This window comes from Numida meleagris, chromosome 3 (genome assembly GCF_002078875.1).
Source record: "Numida meleagris isolate 19003 breed g44 Domestic line chromosome 3, NumMel1.0, whole genome shotgun sequence".
NCBI classification, from domain to species: Eukaryota; Metazoa; Chordata; class Aves; order Galliformes; family Numididae; genus Numida; species Numida meleagris.
In genome coordinates, this window is record NC_034411.1 from 111,054,627 (window position 1) to 111,065,868 (window position 11,242).

General features: G+C 53.6%; 1 protein-coding gene across 2 annotated transcripts in view; it reads right to left on the minus strand.

Annotated features, from left to right (window-relative positions):
• ADGRF5 (adhesion G protein-coupled receptor F5) overlaps positions 1-10,431 on the minus strand; it is a 34,644-nt gene extending 24,213 nt beyond the window's left edge. Inside the window, exons 1-2 of one of the 2 annotated variants that reach the window (XM_021391277.1) lie at positions 10,063-10,431; positions 9-155 (exon numbers count right to left, since the gene is read on the minus strand). The gene's annotated coding sequence lies outside the window, so the exon portion shown is untranslated. Of the gene's footprint in view, positions 1-8; positions 156-9,957 lie in introns of both variants that reach the window. The other variant, XM_021391278.1, reaches the window with a different exon arrangement.

Genomic DNA, 11,242 nt, shown 5'->3' on the forward strand with positions numbered 1-11,242 from the left:
GGTCTCACCTGTGGATGGACGGAGGAGGCGACGAGCCAAGCGACGCTTCACGTCACGTACTTGGGTGTCCGGCGGGCATCGGCTGGCCTCGCTCACTGAACCTGGTTCTCAGAGAGGGAGACCGAGCTGCTGGGAGACTTCACCTGGAGACAGACCTGGTTAAGAGACGGGAGACAAAAGCAGGAGGGAGTGAGCAGAAATGATGTTATTTATTGTTTGAGCGGACCCGGTGCTGCTGCTTTGCTGCTCCTACATAGGGAGAACCAGAAAGAGACACATCTCAACGATTCAGAATATCTCCTCCTTGCCAAATCCATACAAGCTACTGCTGCAGGCTTTTTTTATCCAATGGGTGAATTACAATAAGTGTCTCCTCAGCTTCCTGAGCATCTCTGCCAGTCCATCCAGAATTCTGGATAACAGAGGCTATGTTGCTAACCTGAGGACATCAAGACATCCATGGATCTGGTGGACTCCAAGAGCGAAAGAAAAACATTGCCAAGTTGAAGCTGTGCTACAAATCCTTGAGACTGTGGCATGACTTAATAAGAGAAGCACTAACAAAACCAAGGTTTCAGGTACTTCTGTATGCGCGGCATATGCTCACATCATATAGACATTAACTAAATCTGAACAAGGAACTTGCGCTTTGGTGATAACTGGTTGATAAAATAGACAATAGCAAGGAAGAAGGGTTATTAAAAGCAAAATTTACGATGAGATTAAACAGCATCTGCTACAGTTTTGCATGTGTCTTTCCACTGTTGGCCAACTTGTATTCATATTCTAATGTTGTGGGCTGGACTCTGTTTCCAAACACACCCTTCGTGCAGCCATCTACCTGAGACTAAACGCCCCATTCACTGTACAACATGACAAACCATACTTTGGGCAACTCATGTAAATAAGAACCATGCTGCTACACAACTTTCAATCACTGCGTACAAGTCCCCAAATCCCAAACTAATATCTAGAAAGCCAGAAAACTAGCAGACTGGGATGTGGGGAGAAACAGTAGTAGCCTTCTCGTGTGATGTGGCTGCTCCCCAGGCTCATTTAATTCGGATGATAAAGGAATTGGTAGAATTTTTTCAGCAAGCAATTTTTTTAGTATCTATATGAGAAAAACAGAAGCTATATGGACTTATCATTCCTCTTACAAACTGTCTCCTGAAGGTGGTAAGTATCTTTGATTTAACAAGCCCTGGAGAGCTGAAGCAGCCTGGGTGTGCTATGGAACTTCCTCTTCTCCATAGCATTCAGGCTGAAAATGGTGCCTAAAGACAGCTCTGGAACGCAGGAAGTTCTGAGAGGTAAGCAACAAGCCCTCGCTGTCACCAGGACTCAGGGGATTTACATGACTCCCTTTTACTTTTTCTGTAAATTCCTCTTTTTCATAAATATTGGAAAATAATTATACCTTCTTGTAGTGGAAATGCTAAGCCATGGCCTGAACCAGAGATGGAGCACCTGGTAGGAAGGCAGGGCCAGCCCAGGGGAGCTCAGGTGCAAGCAATGCACCTGAGTGACCAGAAGGGCTGGAGCCAGGATGCACCCCTTCCCAGACCTCATTTAAGGGCTGGCAGTGGAGGTGAGAGGATCTCTCTGGAGGTTTCTGCGCACTGGAGGCTTTCTGAAAGTAAGCAGCTTCTTTCCTTTATTTCTGTGCCTGCTGCTGTTGTGTTTGAGTGAATCCTCGCTTGCTGCAGCCTGGGATCTTGCTGCTCTGCTGTCGTTGCTGCACTTTCCATTGCATTACACCTCTCTTGCCCATCCACCTGGTGGTACAGTTGCCATCCCATATGCCTTCAAAGCTAACAAAGATAGAGAGTGATCCAGTACAGTTTTTCTTTACAGGTGATGCAAAGAGAAAGTCTTTGGGTCAGATCCATGTGAAAGCCCCCCACCCTTCTGCTGTAGCCCAGGTTGCTCTGGCCCCTCTCAAAGGAAAACATTGCAGGTGCCCTCAGAGGAGCAGCTAACCCTGCAGCTGCCATGGGGGGCACACAGCAGCAGGGGGCTCCCAGAAACCAGGCATGCTCTGCAATGTTATCTGTGATTCTACCTTGAACAAAGTCCAGATTTTGGAACCTGTTGCACAAACAGGGAACATCTGTCCAAAATAACAACGGAGCCCCTGTCCCCACAGCTTTCAGCGGGTTTGACTGGTGGAATTTGTTGGCTGAGTGCAGAGACTGACTGGTTGCCCTTGGGGCTAACTGTTAGGAATAGTGACGGTCCTTTCCATGTGACAGTGAGCCTGGACCATGTCCTCAGTCCTCTACCACTGGCTTGTGGTGTGTGCACTGCGTGGTGCTATTCTAGCAGCCTCGATGGCTGGATTAGGTGGTCCTAGTGATCTGTCCAGCCTTAATGACTATAATCCCATGGTTCTGTAAGATATTTCACAGTGTATTTGCTGGCTCTGAGTCATAGAAAGCAAAATGTGTGCTTAGCTGAGTTTGCCCTGCAGCTTCTGCAGGTGCCAGCACTTACTGAGGATTCCAGGGCTGCCATGCTATGTGACTGCAGAGCACCCTCTGGACAGTGGCCCCGCACTGCTTTTGTCTCCACCCAAGCTGGTTCAGGTGTCTGAACAAGCAGGAAACCAAGGCTACATCTAACAGCATGCAGGGCAACCACTTTGTGCCTTCAGAGGTGCTACTGCTGTCCGTGTGCTGGGACTCCTCTCTGAGCCTGCTGAACTCCCAGTCCCTGCAGCAACTGCTTTCATCTGAGGGAGTTTATTCAGCTCAGAGGACCAGTGAGTTCTTATGTTGTTGGTGTGGCTTTCAAACCCACAGCACCTCGAGTTGTGGGGATAGGTAACGGTCAGCAAAGGGAAAGGATTCCTCAAAACAGGGGTTCTGCTCAAGACACCATTTATCATCAAACTGCAGCCTAAAAGATATGGGAAATCTCAGTCCACTTTGTGGGAGAGAGTGAAAACCTCAGTGTCAGAACATCAGGGACATAATCAGCACGGCACGTGAGCACAGAGGGATGCCCTGATCATCTTGCCAAGTGCTCCTTTCCTGTATTCATGCACCATGTACTGCCATGTCTCACCAGCAGCTGTGAACTCGTTGGGTTGCACTTGTACTTCAGAGGGCTGGGACTGCACCTAGAGGAAAGCGAGCAAGGAGTGCAGCGGAGAATACTGGTCTGGAGGAGGAGCACCACCCAAAACTCACTCATCTTCACCCTCGCCCTGCTGTGGCTGTTACCACTTCAGCAAGTTCCTTTATGGACCCCTCCAACGCAACATTGCACACAGCTCAACCCCAAGGATGCTGAACTGTATCTGTGCTCCTGTCAAGGGCTTCCCCAGGGTGGTGTTTCCAGAGGAGTGCTCTGACTCATGCCCTTCTCACATTGTGTCACGTTGGCCACCCTTGTTTGTGAAACATAACTTTTTCCTTCTTGACCTATAACATTAAATTCCTTTGTTCCTCTGTAAGCCTTCCTATTAGTCATGACCTTTTTACGCTCAGAGAGTCCGCACGGAAAATGAAAGTTAATTTGGTGCCATCTGTGAGCAGAACAGGCCCAAATCATATCATGACCAAGCAAGACTTCCTGCAAGAAGAAGAAAACTTGGCAAGACTCGTGTTTGCAAGGCATGGTAACTGCAATAGGACCCATTCCACCAGGTAACTGACAGCACAGCAAACACCAGCCAGCTGAATGGCTGGAAAATTGCATCCTTCAGAAGCCATTTCCCTGTGCTGGGAAAGGAAAGGCTTGCTGAGGGCTAACCTTTCTTCGGAGTAGTTACCTCAGTTTTTAGCAGGGAGTTAGTGCCCATGCAACTCGTGGCTTCTGTGGTCTTAGCAGGGCAAATGGTTCAAAGAGACCTGGGTAGTGCCCAGGACAGGAGCAGTGTATCCTTGGCGTGGCATATTGCCCTTGCAGCAGGGTTTTATCTCAGGCTTGATGGCTAGGCTGCTCCTATTGACACTGTCATTGCCGTGGCTCATTGCTCGGGTTCTTGAGTTTAGGTCTATTCATTAGGCAGGTGCTGCTCATCCACCTTCTGCCCGGCTCCCATGTGCCCACTTCCCTCTCGCAGGCAGACACTCCTGGCAGCATCTTCAGCCACGTCTGCTTTCTAGAGAAGCATGACCATACAAAGAGGTTCAGGGGCTGGAGCATCTGTCATGCCACACCATGATGGGACAGCTGGCACTGTTCCGCTTGCAGTGTTGGACCTCCGCTGTGTCATTCCAGCACTGTGGTCGCACCACATCTATGGTGTTTGTTCCGCTCCTCATCTTTCCAAATGTGCTATAAATTTGTAACATGTTTAAGCTACGCTGAAAGTTTTATGGCAGTGGGAGACCTGTGGAAGTGAAGGGCACATGGAGAAGGGAACCAGGAGCTGCTACAGACCAGGAGATGGGAAGAGAGCAGCTAGGCCGTGGCTTACCCTTGTCAGACAGCCACTGAGCACTCTATTTCAGACTTGGTCTCTGGGGCTAAATCCCCTGCTCTCCGTGCCTGCTCGCTTTATTCTTCCTCGGTCACAACAAGAGCTTTCCCTTCTGTGCTTCAAACATGACCTTTGGGAGTGCATAACAAGTTGGATGGTCAGACAATGTTTGTTTCGGACATGAAACACACAATGACTTTAAGAAACACACACCCAGGCACAACAATATTTCATGGGAGAGTTGGCTGAAAGGGAAGGGGGGGCGGGGGAAGTTGCGCTAACCTTAGATAACACATCAGAATGAGAACAAAATGGAAATAAACACGAAGTAATCAAGGACTCCACATCGAACTGCGGAGTGATAAGGATTCAGACGGGCAATAAACAGGCGGTGGGACACGCTGTGACGCTGGAGGAGCTGCGCTACCCCAGCTCTGTGCTTAGCGGGGCTGCGGGGAGGAGGTTGGTTAAGCAAAGGAAGGTGCAGGACTGGAGCAGAGGTTCAGGATTTGGCAGTGGTGGTTTTAATTTTTGGCAAGGTGATGGTGCACAAACAGATGTTGTGGCGGTTCTGAGTGGAGGGCTGAGGGCTCCATGTGCTATGTGACGCTTTGGTCTGCCAGGATGAAAATAGTCGCAGCCGAACCCAGAGGGGGAAGGCACTGAAGCCATCCCTTCTCTGGGAAAAGCCAGTCTTGCCCCATTCGTGCCCTCTTCCTGGCAGATTTTCTCCCCTCTGCGTAGGTGCTGCTCAGCTCGCGTTCCAGCTTTGCGTTGCAGTGTCATAGATGACGGAAAAACTGAGGAAGAAAAGAAAATGTGACAGCAAGGGTGCAGCTCTGTGCTGTTCGGGTGCTTGCGTGCCCCGCATTTGGAGAGGGACAGGTCAGAGGGCATCTGCCCATCTCTGGTGCTGCACTGGGAGAAGGGATGGAGCCACAGACGTCCCCTTCCCCTCCCCTGGAAGGGGATGCTCTGGAGCAGCAGTTGTCAGGCCGGTCCTTCCCACAGCCCATGTTAACAAAGCAGGAGACATATACTACAGCTGTGCATGGGCCAGGGAAGGTGGGAACCTCCATGTGCTCACTCCTGTATTTATACACTAAACAGTGAGGTCTAACGGCACCCGTCAGAGTGGAATTTCCACGGACTCCAATGCGTTTTGGATTAGATCCCTGGGTCAGGCCGGCCACAGGCTGCTTCTGTAGAGATATGGAAGCACTGAAGTACTAGAAAGTCTGATGACGGCACGTTTCCTGCTCGCTGTGTTTTATGAACCTCTCGATTCTTTCCTGCCGCTGCTGCAGAGCTGCCCGTGGGAGGCAGCTGTGCAGGTGTCCGCCCTCTGGGCCTGCACACCCTGCTCTGCACAGCAGCGTGTCCTGTGCCACCAGCAACCTGAGCACGGCAGCAGCCAGCGTGCTGCAGCCCTCCAGGGAGGGGAGCACCGTGGCGGGGGGAGCTGGGTGTCCCTTCCTCTCTTCTTTATCAAAGCGCAGAGAAAAAATCGTTGTTGAAGAGCTGTTCCACTGATCTCGGTTCCAGCCTTGCTATTTTTGCTCCGTTCTGTCTCTCAGAGCTCAGGACGTCTCAGAAATGCTGTGCAGAGCTGGGGAAGGCACTGTTTGCTCCTGCGAAAGGTGCACTCGTCCGGAATATTCTCAAAAGGGGCAGAGCTCTTTCACCTGCATCGTTGGCATTAGGCGAGAGATCAAGGCTGAATGTCATCAATGCAACCATCGACCAGTGTGGGTTGGAGGGGACCTCACGCCCACCCAGTCCCAGCCGCTGTGGGCAGGGACAGGGACCCCCCCAACATCCGTGGCCTCGGGCACTGCCACCATGGCCACCACAGCTCTCTGGGTAGCATGGATGGGACTAGCTCATTTTACCAACACTCTGGAGACTTCCAAGAATACTAGTCTTTAGGCAGATGCTTGGACTGGCTCTAAATATCACCACACTTTGTATTCAGACCAGGGTCCATGCACCCCGTGGTGCATGTTGGGCTGTGGGGGTGCAGGAGGACGCTGCTGCTCCTGATGGTGCTCACACGTTCTAACACTGAGCTGGGGGGATGGGCAGTGTTTCTCAGGCCCTGGAGGCGTCGGGGGAACTCAAACAGACACAGGGCTGGGGAGGTGACCTGCTGAAGTCTTACTCTGCCTCTTCTTTCTAAGAGCACTGGAGAGCTCATCTCCTGCTGCAGTGCTGGAAGCAGGGCATTCAGGGAGGGAGCAGGTCGCTTTTGAGGCAGATGTTCATTAACAGTGCAGAACATCTCGAGTGTCCTTAGTGAACCGAGGAGCAGGGTTTATGGATGGCAGTCAGTCTACTTGCACTGTGGGCTTGAAACGAGGCAGACAGTGAGAGGAAGGAAGGGAAGGTCACCATTCCTGTGCCACAGCCAGAAGGGCTGGGAGCATCGCAGGCTCAGCACTGCTGCAGCGGGGCCAGGCAAGCCGGGCTTCGGAGCATGAGGGACTTCAAAGGCTTTCTGCCTCCAGAAGGAAGAGCAAAACCATATGGGGAGCAAGGGCTGTGCTGGGAATAGCCTGTCACAAGGCACGTAGGGGTGGCTTTGGAATGAAGATGGCTTTTACACATTCGACCAGATGGCTGTCGAGGGCCAAGCCTGTGGTCTTGGGGCAGGAACGCTAGCAGAGCTTTTCCTCTGTACGTGAACAATGAAGGGAAGCTCTGCCTTAATCGAAGAATTTCTGAGAACAGTAAATTGCACACTAGATCAGAGCCCTATTATGCTTTTTGGGAAGTCATTTGGAAATGAATGTTTCATATCAAGATTTACATGGGGGATCCATCCAGCTGTGCTGCTCACAGCAGCCTCAGCCTGGACAGTTCAGAGCAGCTTTCCCAGCTCCATCCCCTCCCAACCCGCAGCCTACTCACTACAGAGCTAGAGCAGGAAACAGAAAAAGCCTTGATGCTGTGCAGCACTGTTCTGCAATAAACAAAACACCGGTGTGCCCTCGATGCTGTTTGAGCAACAAATCTAAACCACAGCGCCTTTGGGGCTGTTCTGATGAAAACTGAGTCCTTCCCAGCCAGGCTCCGTGCACCCATCCCGTTCGGCTTTCTCTGGGCTGAAGTGTGGAACCGTTACGGGCTGAGTGCAGAACTGACGGATTAAGGTGATGAGATCTGTGTTATGAAATGGGATGGCCAGCAGAGGCCACAACCATAAGCGGGCAAGCCCTCAGAATAGGCTGCAAAGGTAGTCAAAAGTTACTTAAGAAATTCCACTGATGTAGCATTGCAACACGCAAATACAGTACAGTAATCACTAGACAACCTGCCGCAGTGGGTTAGTGCAGGAACTGCTCTTTCCAGCCAAGTATGCAGAGTGGATCATTCCTCATTTGCAACAGGCCGTTGCAGATCATCTCTGCAAGATGTTCCCTGCTCCTGCACCCCTTGCATCTTCCATCTCACCTGCTTTCCTCATGCAACACCCCCCCGCCCACTGCAGGACCCCGGCACTGGGCTCCCTGCTTCTCTCATCCCAGCTCTCCTGTTGCTGCCTTGGCCCCGTGTGGGCTCAGCCCATGGGCAGGAGGCTGCAGGGCACAGACGAGGGGACAGCGTGCTGCTCCGCTGCAGGTGCTGGGTCAGGTGATGTGGTGGTGGCAGCTGCCTGTATGGGGTGATATGCAAAACCATTCGAGAAGCAAACTCTGCATAGCCACGTATGAACGTGGATCAGCTCAGGAATGGCAGTTGGACCCTTCTTTGAGACAACAGTCCCGAGCGATGGCTTCAAGCAAAAGTGCAATTGCTTTTCTTGCAGGAGTTGGGTTTTGCCTTAAACTCATCCCGTCTTGTCTTGAAAAGTCATGGTTCTCACACAAGGCTGAGGGTAATTCCAGCAGCAAATCGTTCCAGTTGCCATTCCTACAGCCCCAAGGTAATGCTGCCCTCACAGACGATGCCATTCACCTCCACGCTTGCCTCTTGCAATCCCGCATTCCTTCTGCCCTGAGCGGCAATTCCTTGATCAAGATGAATGGGTTAAAGAAAGGAACTCTAGTAAAGGCCGCGCTGCCTTTTGTGTGCTAACAATACGAGGAAGCTCTGCCTAGCTGGAGGAATTTCCCACGTCTCCAATTCAGACGTTGGAAAAGTGCTTTATTAAGGCTGTCTAAGAGGTGTTAAAAAAATAAAAATAGGCCAGGAGATGGGGACAAAGATATCTTCCTCCAGCCTACGCACGTTCCCTGTTTGTTTGTTTGTGGAAGCAGGAACCAAGCAGTGCCGCTGCCCAGCGCTCCCCGGGTGCGGCGGCCGAGCTCCTCCATCACCGCTGTGCACCCCACCAAGGCCTGCCCCCAGAGCTCCCTGTGGAAGATTTTGTTCCCCAACTTTGCTAGATGTCACGAGATGGGTAGAGTGGCAAAAGTAACGAGGAACTTTCTGGGTGAGAGTCGGATCTGGGGGTTGCGAAATGCAGAAGTCACGTTGCAGCAGCAAGGGATGGAGCAGGCAGAGACGGAGCCTTGGGCTCCAAGTTCCCAGCATCCTTCCCCTTGCTCTTCCCTCGCCTCTCGCAATCTCACTGCTTCCCGTAAAGCCGCCACTGACAGCAAGAGCTGCAGCATTCACACCGCACCTTTCTCTACCAAACCTGCCAGGTCCTCGTGCTCAGAGGAGAGCAGCGCTTTCCTGCTGACGGGGAGGGGGACCCAGGGCTGCAGGAGCTCCCACCACAGCTGTCTTTGCATGGAATCCCAGTCCTTGTGGAACCGGTAGGCACAGCTGCATCAGGGATGCTGGGATGGAGCGGGGTTATACAGAGCAATGTGGGAGAAAGCAGCAGGAGCATCCCTGCATCCCCCGACCGAGCACTGGGAACAGCACTTCAGCATTCCAGCACGCCACCGTGGAAATGGATTTAGTTTAAGTGGCTCAAAGCACAGGTAGAACAGAACGGAGACAAGATAAATGCAACGCGGTGCGCAGCGTTCTCAGCCCGTGGCACTGGGTGCTCCAAGTCCCCCTCCCCTCCCAGCATCATCCCAGCTGCAGGGGATGCAGGAGGCTGCTGGCGAAGGAAACAAGTGCAGCGTGCAGGGCTGGCAGGAACACCGTGCCAGCTGTCTGCATCGCGTGTCCCGCCGCAGCCCTGAGCCAGCGTGAAACCGACCGAACGATCCCTTAACGCAGTCCGTCTATTTATCTGTTCTGCAACCAGGTCGCGAGCCTGATGTCACGGCAACGCAGCCTCTTTACCCCGAGTTTACCCGGATCGGTCTCAGCCCCTGTTAAACGCCCGCAGCCAGGCTGGCAGACGGCCGCACTGTGTGCCCGTCCGACCGGAGCGCTCCGTACCCTGCGGGAGCCGGCACCGCATCGCCACGGAACGGGAGCGCTGTGGCTGCCGCTGTCCCCGCCGTGCCCTGCAGCAGGCTGCCCGCTGCCCAGGGCTCTGCAAAGCCGGCCCCGGCCCTGGGCATTCCTTCTGACCCGAGCGGTTAAAGCCCGACAGGAGCGCGTCCCCTCGGCCGTACCTGCAGGCCGGGCGCCGGCCGCACGCCGTCCCCGCGGATCTCCCCATCCAGTGCCGCCCGCCGCCCCGCTCCCTGCCCGCCGTTTCCCCGAGGCTCGGGACACACCTTGGTGAGCGCTGTCTGTTCTCACGCTCCGGGTTGTTTCTTTTTCGTTTTGCTTTTCCTTCTGGAGCAAGTCACGCCGTCCGTCAGCAGCGCTCGGTGAGCGGCAGCGAGAAGCTCCGGGCGCATCCACGGCGCGCCGTGACCTCCCTCCCCTGCGGTCACTGCAGAACCGGCCCCTTCTGCAGCCGGGGTGGGGTTGCAGCTGAAAAACACGGGGCCGCAAGCACCGCGCTCCGTGGGCAGGGCAGGTCTTCCTTCTCCGCCTGTCGTGTCAGGGAACAGAGTGATTCCCGCTGCTTCCGAACGCGGAGATGACCCCTGGCCAGGAAGGAACCTGGGAAATATTTTCTGAGCGATTTCCTGCCCTGGGGAGACAGAGGGCGGAAGGGACATTTGGGTGGGGGGACTCACAGAGCTGCTGCGGAGATGAGGAGAGAACTTTGGGGGTTGTTAGGGTGTGGCACTAAAAGAAAGGATTTTTTTTAATGGGGGAACTCCTTCGGTCGCTGCTACACGCAGCGATCTGCAGCCAAAGTCATGCAGGTGCTTGGCAGACTTCGGGCATTTCAGATGCTTTCTTCTGAGCGTCCAGCAGGACGGCTGCTCCCAGAATGCTGTAGAATCACAGAACCGTTGCAATTGGAAAAGACCTCCGAGATCCCCAACCCCAGCCCACCTGCCCACGTCCCCCATGCCCACTACAGGGCCCCCAGCACTCCCAGAGCGGCTGTGTCCCGATCTCCATCCCGATGTCTGTATATGTGCCCCCCACCTGGCAGCGTGCAGGCCCTGCTGCCTGCCACCGCAGCCCCCAGCACCATCTCTGGGCACTACCCAAACAGCTGCTCACTGGCGAGGCTTGGGATGGGTCCACAGGGCCCCGGAGCAGGGGCTGTGCTGGAGAAACAAAGGACACGGTGACGGCCACTTTGCTTCTACCCCTCCTGCCTGTGCTCAGCTCTGATATTCTTGCAAGATCTACTGCCTGCTTTAGTGGCTGGCAGGGCTTGGAACTCGAGGTCCCTTCCGGCCCAAGCCGTTCTGTGAGTGTATGATTTCATGCCCGTGGCCCAGCATCAACCCGTCGGGTGGCACAGGACACAGGTCATCCCCTGTGAGGTGCCAATAGCAAGAAGCAGGGACACTGCTGAACACACTTCACTGATGTGCTTAACGAAAT